Source organism: Rutidosis leptorrhynchoides, chromosome 4, assembly GCF_046630445.1.
Source record: "Rutidosis leptorrhynchoides isolate AG116_Rl617_1_P2 chromosome 4, CSIRO_AGI_Rlap_v1, whole genome shotgun sequence".
In the NCBI taxonomy this organism is placed as follows: Eukaryota; Viridiplantae; Streptophyta; class Magnoliopsida; order Asterales; family Asteraceae; genus Rutidosis; species Rutidosis leptorrhynchoides.
The window spans coordinates 458,904,230-458,915,586 of record NC_092336.1 but is presented as its reverse complement, the minus strand read 5'-3'; positions in this window follow the sequence as shown (position 1 = coordinate 458,915,586).

Genomic DNA, 11,357 nt, shown 5'->3' with positions numbered 1-11,357 from the left:
TCGTTAATATACATACGATGTTCTAACACAGTTTTGAAGTTAAAGTATAGCTTTGAAAGATGTAAGAATCTAAGAGTGATGATACCGATTATAACTTGAATTGAATTCGGCGATTTCAAAATCAGAATATGTAATTAGATTTTTGAATGAGTATGGTTGTTTTGATTTCTATAAAAGAATGTATATTGTTGTGAAAGTAGGGAGTATAATGGATGATCTGCTGAATCAGATTCGAAGAATGTAACATATTAATTGTGAATTTATATATCTCTCGGGTATTACCTACCCGTTAAAAAAAATGTCACAATTAATATTTTGTACAAAAGAATTTTATTATAGTCTTTATGGAAATATATGTGTATATTTCTTCAGATGTAATATAGATTGAATGAGCTAATATTAAATTAAACTCACTTGATTTATGGTTAAGGCTAGGATAGATAATTTATAAACTTTAGAAATTACATAATCGTCGTAGAATGTTTTCTCAATGAAGTTATGAATCAATACTTCATCGTTGTGGTATTCCTTAGTATCTACAGGGCGTATGACGTCGATGCTCATGGGACAGATTGTGAAGTTGAGGTTTGCGATGCGGTTGTTGTTGGTGGTGGTAATGGTACTGTTGATGTTGTTGATGGTGGTACTTGTTATGTTGCTGGTGCTGTTGCTGGTGTTTATAACCTTTGCACCATATTCTCCAAAGCCACTACCCGAGCGCGAAGCTCGTTGACTTCTTCTATTACACCTGGGTGATTGTCGGTTCGGACGAGCGGATAAATAAGATCTAGAATTTGGTGTAGTACATAATCATGACGAGGTACTCTGGAAATGAGAGAAAATGGTGTTTCGAACAGGTTCGCCGGTAAGTGCTTCAGGTTCATTGCCAAGAGGGCAATGTGGTGGATGGAAATGATCGCCTTCTTCTTGTCTCCAATGATTAAGGAGGCTACGAACCCATCCCCAATTCATCCAGAATAGATGATTGCTGATTGGTTAATCCATTCCAGTCACACTGCTTTCGGAGCTTGAGTGGGATTCCATTTCGGAATCCGAGGAACTTGAACTGATGACGAATTCCATTTCGGACGATTTGATAAAGGATTTTTCGATACGAAATGATTTTCCGGCTATCGGGTGGTATTCTAACTACATAGAATATCTATATATATAGATCAAAAGATTTCATAGATTACGGAGGAATTTACGGAATATGTCAGGCAAAGTTTACGGTAATAGATACGATAAGATATGATTTAGCAGATACGCTAAGATATGAATTTTGTCTATACACTATTCATGCAATCAATGCAGCAAGACGTGTCTAGACAAAGAATGATAAGCATGTAATTTCCTAAGGATGGTAAATAGATGATTTCTGACTAAAAATGATAAACAAAACTTTTGACATGCAGACACGGTCGAAGTCCAGACTCACTAATGCATCTTAACAACTATCAGTTAGACACACTAATGCAAGACCTGGTTCGCTAAGACCACCGCTCTGATACCAACTGAAAGGACCCGTTCATATACATTATAAACGATTCACAATAGTTGATTACATCGCGAGGTATTTGACCTCTATATGATACGTTTTACAAATATTGCATTCGTTTTTAAAAGACAAACTTTCTTTACATCAAAAATTGACGGCATGCATACCATTTCATATTACATCCAACTATAATTGACTTAATATTAATTTTGATGAACTCAATGACTCGAATGCAACGTCTTTCAAAGTATGTCATGAATGACTCCAGGTAATATCCTTAAAATGAGCTAATGCACATCGGAAGATTTCTTTAATACCTGAGAATAAACATGCTTTAAAGTGTCAACCAAAAGGTTGGTGAGTTCATTAGTTTATCATAATCAATCATTTCCGTAATAGTAATAGACCACAAGATTTCAGTTTTCATAAATATTCGTACACTCGCAAGTGTTTAAAAGTATTCTATAAGTTGTAGGCACCCGGTAACAAGCCTTAACATTCATGTTTTACCCTCTGAAGTACACCAGATCAGGTGTGTTTAAAATAACCTCGAAGTACTAAAGCATCCCATAGTCAGGATGGGGTTTGTCAGGCCCAATAGATCTATCTTTAGGATTCGTGCCTACCGTACATAGACAAGTAGTTTAATGTTACCAAGCTAAGGGTATATTTCTGGTTTAAACCCACATAGAATTAGTTTTAGTACTTGTGCCTACTTCGTAAAACATTTATAAAACAGCGCATGTATTCTCAGCCCAAAAATATATATTGCAAAAACAATTAAAAAGGGAGCAAATGAAACTCACAATACTGTATTTCATAGCAATTATGTATATGACGGCACTGAAAATGATAAACGTTAGGTTGACCTCACGAGCAATACCCTCGATCAATACCCATAACCTCCATAGCTATAACCCATAATTTCCTTAGCTCTATCCCATTTGAAAACTTATTTTGAAATCTTCCGAGTATAACTCCGTCGTAGTATTTAATGTATACTAATAATATCTTGAAATAATACAAAAAAATATATATATATATATGTAATTCGATTGAGAGAGTTTAGAGAAATATATTTTCAAGTTTCTATGAAATAATGAAACCTATTGAATTCTATTTATAATAGATTTTTGAATTATTAAAGTGAATTATTAAAGTATGAATTATTAAAGCGAATTATTAAAGTATGAATTATTAAAGTGAATTATTAAAGTAAATTATTAAAGTATGAATTATTAAAGTGAATTATTAAAGTGAATTATTAAAGTATGAATTATTAAAGTGAATTATTAAAGTGAATTATTAAAGTATGAATTATTAAAGTGAATTATTAAAGTGAATTATTAAAGTATGAATTATTAAAGTGAATTATTAAAGTATGAATTATTAAAGTGAATTATTAAAGTATGAATTATTAAAGTTAAAGTAAAATAAAAGTAAAGTAAAGGTAAAATTAAAGTATAGTAAAAGTATAAAACTATATACGTATAATACGCGTATAAATATATATAATATTAATTTAAATCGTTATATATATTTAATAAAATAAAATATAAATATCGTTATCTTTATCTTTATCATACTGGTTAAGTAATGAGTTGTCAAAAGTGGTTCTAGATATTTATAAAAGATATATATGTTTTAATAATAAAGTTCTTTTTAAACTGAAAACGTTTTTTGTACTTTTGAAACTAAATCAAATAAATATGATAATTTTGTTTTCCAAAACTAAATATATTTAAGAATCATTTTGCTAAAAGGTTAAAATAATAGAAATCGTTATACCACAAAACATTTTAGAAAAGTAGAATTATATATATTCATAATAGGTTTCAAGTTTTTAAATTACAGTCTGTTGGTGAAGCATGGGATAAAGTCCAAAGGTTAAATAAACGTATGAAATCATCTTAATGAAAAATGTCGAGTTACTTAACTTGTCGATATCCAACATCTAAGTTATTTACACTCCACGTTCTTATTTTCATATTAAATAAAATGAAAGTTAACATAGTTATCTTATCAAGGTCACGAGGAAAATATTATAAAACATGCCTTGGAAATTAAACAGAAATTTCCACTAAACCTTGTCTAGTTTCCATTAATTGACACATTTGTTCTTATTTTTAAATCACTTTACCATTTTCCGAATGTTGTCAAAAAGAATAGATTTCTTAAATCACAGTGGATCTCATAACATAGGCCCGTAATCATATCATAATGTATCTGATAATTCAATCATTTGATATTATCTCTTAATTCTGTCGATAAATATATCGAAACAAATACGTTCATGTAAAGTATCATATATCTAATACTTTGTTAATGTTTTCAGTTAATATTATATATTATATATACATATCTATATACTCATAATTGTTCGTGAATCGTCGAACACGGTCAAAGGGTAATTGATTACATGAATGTAGTTCCAAACTTTTTGAGATTCAACATTACAAATTCTGCTTATCGTGTTGGAAACATATAAAGGTTAAGTTTAAATTTGGTCGGAAATTTTCGGGTCGTCACAAATTCTTTCAAACGAAATCAAATTTCGAAGTCAAAGTTTTACAATCAAAAAGTCAACTGAATCGTTTATGGTAAAATTCGAATTCATCTTTATGTTTTAAGTTTAACTGAGGATACAGAAAATTTATAACATTGAGTTAAAACCTTTTTCATGTTATAATTTTTATCTGAAACAATCTAGAATTCGAAAATTGATTTTTAGTTTATGTTCTTGAACTTTGAAAAAGTAAATACTCAAATTCGAATTGTAATTCAAAATCCTTAAATGCAGTGTTGTTAGAAATCTCATACTCAAACTTTATGCAAAATTTGAGGTTCCAATTCCTTAAATTGATTGTGAATTTGCGAGTCAAAATTTTGGTTTTAAAAAGTCAAACAATTGTCTTCAAACGAATTTGTGTAATCTGTTATAATTTATGTTTAATTGATGATACTAGTGCGTTCTTATGATTATTTAGAAAATATTTCAAGAAGATATCAGGGTCTCAAGATGTTCCAATTTCAAAATCATATTTTTTGTTCTTCATGTTGTTCGACGGCCAGCAGCTGCTGTGCTATTTTTTTTTTGTTTTTTTCGTATCTATTAGTTAGAATCACATTTACAAGTAATTTATAATTAGGATCAATAATAAAAATCAAACTCTAATTTGATGCTGGGATTAGTTCCTAGTCGATTTGATTTGTAGAGATGAAAGGAAAACTGAAAGGCGAGGTTAAATACAAATAAAATCGATATAATTCAGAGAAAAAGGAAATGGAGGAATGGTTATGAGCGTTACGGGTTAAGCGGGAGGTCATGAGTTCGAGCCCGGTCGGATGCACTTCTTTTTAGAAACCATTTTCAAATGTAGTTTAATTTTTAAAATTTATTATTATTATTATTAATGTTATTATTAAGTACTATTATTATTGTTGTTATTAGTATAATTATTATTATCAATTATTATGAATATTATGGTTAATATTATTATTATCATAATTATTTTCATTAGGTTAAATATTATTATTACTAAGATTAAAAAAATATGATTATTATTATCATTAATACAATTAGTGTTATTATTATTATTATTATTATTATTATTATTATTATTATTATTATTATTATTATTATTATTGTTGTTGTTGTTGTTATTTTTATTGTTAATTGTTGTTAGTATTATATTAAAATTTATAGTATGATTACCATTATTATTATTTTAGTTATTAATAAGTAATATCACCATTACTATTATTATTATTATTAGTCTTACAAGTATTATTAATATAGTTATTATTGTTAATTTTATCATTTAAGTATCATTACTATTATTATTATGATTATTATTATTATTACTATTGTTATTATCACACTTAACATTTTTGTTATTATTATTATCATTAAGTATTAGAATTATTATTACTATTAGTATTATTAATAAGTATTATGAATATTAGCTATTACTGTTATTATCGCTAATATAAGTAGTAGTTTTCAATTATTATTATTGTTATCATGACCCTAGTTACAATTATAATAATTATTATTATTATTATTATTATTATTATTATTATTATTATTATTATTATTATTATTATTATTATTATTATTATTATTATTATTATTGTTATTACTAACATCATTATCAAAATAAGTATTATTATTATTATTATTATTATTATTATTATTAAGTAATATGATTATTAATATTATCATTATTAATATCAAAAACTACCTTTTTAAGCAGATAAATATTTTGTACATAAAAAAAATACCTATTACATATACTATAATTATATTAAAATTTCACATAACTATATACATCAAAGCTACTAATATTATCTATACAAATACTTACAAATAACAAACTATCAATTTTTAAATATAACATTAAACAAGTATGTATATAAATATAGATATATTAATATAACTATATAAATATTAACCATTTTTGAATATATACACAAATTAGATATACATAATATATAAATTAAGGATATAATAAATAAATTGGTTCAGTTACGATTGTATGTTTTAATATATATATAAAAATGATATAGGTTCGTGAATCCGAGGCCAACCCTGCATTGTCCAGTTGTTTAAAGTCGTCATATGTATTTTTACTACAAAATACAGTATTGTGAGTTTCATTACTCCCTTTTTAAATGCTTTTGCAATATATATTTTTGGGACTGAGAATACATGCGCTGCTTTTATAAATGTTTTATGAAATAGACACAAGTAATCGAAACTACATTCTATGGTTGGATTATCGAAATCGAATATGCCCCTTTTTAGCTTGGTAGCCTAAGAATTAGGGAAATGGCCCCTAATTGACGTGAATCCTAAAGATAGATCTATGGACCTTGACAAGTCCCATTCGGGTTACTAATGCTTTAGTACTTCGATTATCATATCCGATGAGAGTCCCGGAATGATGGGGATATTCTATATGCATCCTGTTAGTTCGGTTATCAAGCGTTCACCATATGAATGATTTTTATCTCTATGTCATGCGAAATGCCTGATATGAGATTATGTTTATGAGAAATGGAAATGAAAATCTTGTGGTCTATTAAATTATGGAAATGATTGATTACGATAAACTAATGAACTCACCAACCTTTTGGTTGACATTTTTAAGCATGTTTATTCTTAGGTATGAAAGAAATCCTCCGCTGTGCATTTGCTCATTTTAGAGATATTACTTGGAGTCATTTATGACATATTTCAAAAGACGTTGCATTCGAGTCGTTGAGTTCATCAAGATTATTACTAAGTCAATTATAGTTGGATATATTATGAAATGGTATGCATGCCGTCAACTTTCGATGTAATGAAAGTTTGCCTTTTAAAAACGAATGCAATGTTTGAAAAATGTATCATATAGAGGTCAAGTACCTCGCGATGTAACCAAATGGAATGTATTCGTCCAGATGGATTGGGACGGGTCCTTTCATGAGGTTGTGCTTTTCTTTTTATTCTTTCCGGATGGAGACGATTTCTTTTGTTTGATTTGAGTTTGCAAGGAGTGGGTTGTTTAGTAATTCATGATCTTCGGTTGGGGTAGGGTTCGGGGATTTGGATGTGTTAACCTTAGCAACATTGATAGGAGTGGAAGTTTCAATCTTGTAGTTGCTTTCGGTTGTTGTAAAGATAATCGCTGAGATCGTAGTGTTATTGGTTTTATTCGGCAATGGTGATGTGCGAACAGAATCAGACAGGTCGTTATTCGATGTGTGCGAAACTGGAGTTACGGGGATGGTAGGTTCAGGTAATGGGTTATGGGCTGTGGTGTCTTGAAGTGAGATTGGAGAGTCCAAATTAAGATTGGTGGGCTCAAAGGTTGGGGCCCAAGGTTTGTTGCTAAAAGTGTTGTTGGGACTGTTAGGCCTGTTGGACAGGATATAATGGATAATGTCATTTGGGCTTAGTGGGACTGTAGACGTCATGGGCTCAAGTGGATCTTTGTTGAAAAAAGATGTAACGTTAGGAGCAATATGGGGCAAGTTATTGTCTATTGTTTCCGAGATATGGGAATTTCCAGACACATGCTGCTGATTATTGTTTGGATGACAGTTAATTTTGGGGGATGTATCGTTACTAGGGTTATGTGAAAAGTTGGTAGTTTCAACACGCTTAGAGGACGTCGACGGCTCGTGGTTTTTCCGGTGGGGAGTGCCGAATTTATTATCATGGGCATTGAACTCACCATTATCATTCGGAGAATTATTTGCAGAATTTTGGGACTCATTGCCGACATTGTTATGATCGTCTTCCATATAGGACTCTTCGTCGGATAAGTATTCATCGGAATGGACATCATCTTCCCAAACCGAGGAGTCATTATCAGTGGAGTTAAAATATATAGGTTGATTATTGTTTTCAATGACAAATGCGGATGTGGTTTTAGCGTCATGGTGGATATGAACATGGCCGTTTATGAACGCGTAGGAGTTGGTTTTGACAAGGACCTTACCAACGGAAAGATCCTGGGATCCCTCTTCATTAATAACATAATTTTGCATTATATATATATATATATATATATATATATATATATATATATATATATCGACGACTTAACCCCAACATTTAGCAATCTTACGAAAAGTGGACTCAGACCAACAAGTGATAGGAACACCTTTAATCTCAATCCATACTAAACGACCCGAAGCTATGTACTCGTCAGGATCCCATGGCCGAATGTCATCTAGTCAATTCCATAATGGGTGTTTTCTTCCGAAGCTTTGGGGATTAAGAACGTCTAAGGCAAGTCTATTATCATCAAATAAGAGCATTATCTCTTTGCCTCCTAGATATTTGGATTCGAAGCCGGTGAGGTTTTCGGATTTGCAAATCTCATTAAAATAATCTAGGTGATTAATGTTTTTAATCACACCTATAAGTGCATGTCCGAGAAGCTCTATGATCTTTTCATCGTTAGGGATCTTTATGGAAAATTCTTTGGTAACTTGGTTGTTAAAACATGTTTCTGTAACATGGTTCTTTCGAATATTGTTTAGGACGTCAGTGAATTTACGTTCATCGACAGTGTTATTAGGGTTGTGATTAGGGTTTTCCATTGGTTGATGAGGTGGAGAGTTGTGGGTGATTTGTTGGGCGATAGGTTTATCATTGTGGTTGGTATTACGATCCCGTGCTTTGTAAACAACTAGCAACATACCATATGCTTCGATCATATTTAACTTACGGGTCATCAAATCAACAAGATGGTTTGGGATATTTTTGTAACGGACGAATTTAAATCGCTTTACATTCTTTAATCGTTTCTTTGGAATGTAAACTTCAGTTAATTCATCGTATTTTTTGAACAAACCCCATAAGTTTACCGAATTCCAAGAATCTGGAAAATTGAAGAATAAGAAGGAGGTTATGGAATGGTTGTCATGTTTTAATGGCGGGTTCAGTGTATTAGGGTTCCCAAATCTTTTTATAAGATCTTTTGCATTTTCTTGGGTTTTGAATCGGTTGTATATTGAATAATTGGCAGTATTAAGTTTAGTGAAGATTGGGTTATTAGGGTTAGGGTTTACAGCCGAACGAAATAGGGGAGAGAAATCATCAGCATGGTTTTGAGGGGGTTGTTTGAATGATTGTTGATTGTATTGCTTGTTTCTATTTCGATCCACCTTTATCTAAACCCCCACATTTTCAGGTTGGTATTTGATATTGTTAATGATGTGAGATTTGTTGGCAGGATGATGATGATGAGGTTTATTCGATGTGAGAGGGCGGGGAGTGAAAGGGGATGTGGGGATTGAAAACATGATCGATCTATGCTAGAAAATAAACAAGAAGATGAATATTGCTTACCGGAAAATCAATCGGAGAATTAGCCGTTGAGATGGAGAGAGAGCATAATTTAATTGTGATTGAGAATATTAATGCTTTAAAGTAAAGCAATTTAAAATGCATCTGATACCTACACCAACTCGTCGGCCTCGTGGAAGGAGCAAGAGCGTGTTTGTCGAAGAGCAATCTAGCGCATGAAACTGAATAACTTTGGGAGGAGTCTTCAGTCCAGCACCAATAATCAGGAACATCTGAAACATTAACAGTGTAACACCGGCCAATTTTTTTATTTTTTTTTATTTTTATACACAGCGGAAGACTTTATTAACAAACACAATATAAGTCACGTCATTACGTTTAAGTTTACACAACGGTGTTACGTTATCACAAAACATTATTTATACAAAAGTCCACATCAGAGTTGGGTTGTCAAACATGTCTTCTGCAATAGCACCCTTCCCGACTAGCAGTACCTAAACCTGCAAGGGGAGAATATGTGGGGGATTAGCGTACCGCTAAGTGAATATAATCTATCTAACAGATATAGCTTAAGTCACACACAAGCTATATACATCAACAATACCTGCTAACTACCAACTAGCATACAATAAGACAATACGAGGATCGGCGGCTTGTACGAGCACACGACTCCTAGCTGATCGGGCCTGAGTCTACCGATAGTCCCTGCTACTCAATTAACAGTATAGTTATCCAGATGCAGGGGATGCATCATTCACACTATACTCCACAATTAGTAGCCTATGGACCCAACCTTCCCTAGGCACGGTTGACCTCATACGGACTCTAACCTCTCCCAGGCACGGTCTCGAGTCCCCAGTCTTCCTAGGCCCGACTGGTGCCATTCACACAGTGTACACATAATTCACATACAACATCAGGCAAACGACATTATTCTATCATGGCAATTCCTACACTATGCATGGTAAAAGAGTCAACCACAGTAGCATGATATGCTACTTAAACACTATCCGTAGATAGACCCACTCACCAATTACCAGCAACTGCTCAGTTATTATTTCTGAGCTTCCTCCTTGTCCTTATCTCCTGAGAACAGCAAAAACCAAGTTAGAATAGTGTTCCCATCAAGGTTAGACACACGGACAGCGAATTATAGCAAATTAGTAAAAATTTGCGTCCGCTAAAATTTTCATGTTTGACACTTATGCATTTTCAGAATTTACATCCTGAAAATCATAAAAACACACGGACAGCATAACGGCTAAAAATCAACACTTAGTAAAAATTTCACTGCCTAAGACCATCGGTCGATGGTCCCATCCATCGGCCGATCGTCAACACACCATCGGTCGATGGTCTCCCCCAATCGGTCGATCGTCAAAACTACATCAGTTGGTCAGAAGTCATACACCATCGGTCGATGGTCCTATCCACCGGCCGATCGTCCCTCACCATCGGTCGATGGTCAACGACCATCGGCCGAAGGTAGTTCATCAGCTGCAACAGCAGCAAAGTGACGGGTTTCAACCCAAAATCACCAAATCTCGACTTTAGACACGTTTTTGACCTCAAAACTGAACACAACTCGTACACTAAACTTTTTGGAACATAAACCCACAACATTCAAACACAAACAACATCAATTTCTACCAATTTGACACAAAACCCCATTTTCATAAAACTTGACTAAAACACCCATTTTGACACTGATTTGATCACGAAATTAAACAAACTTTACCTTGTTAGAATCACAACAACACAAGGAACGATTTGACACTAAAATCAAGCTTCAATTCGAGATCAAATGATTTAGGGTTGAGATGAAGATGGTGAAGTTTAGGTTAGGTGAATGTGTGAGTGAGAGGAAAGTTCAGGAAACCTCAAGAAAAGAGCTGGTCATTAGCTTATATTTGTGTTAAAACACAATACCCCATCACACACGGGTATTTATCAGTTATCTGATATCTTTCGCACAAGATTAGGTAACTCCAACGAGATCCAAATAAAATAAACAAACCTGTTCTGGGACCCTTGTCACAAACTGGTCACAACACA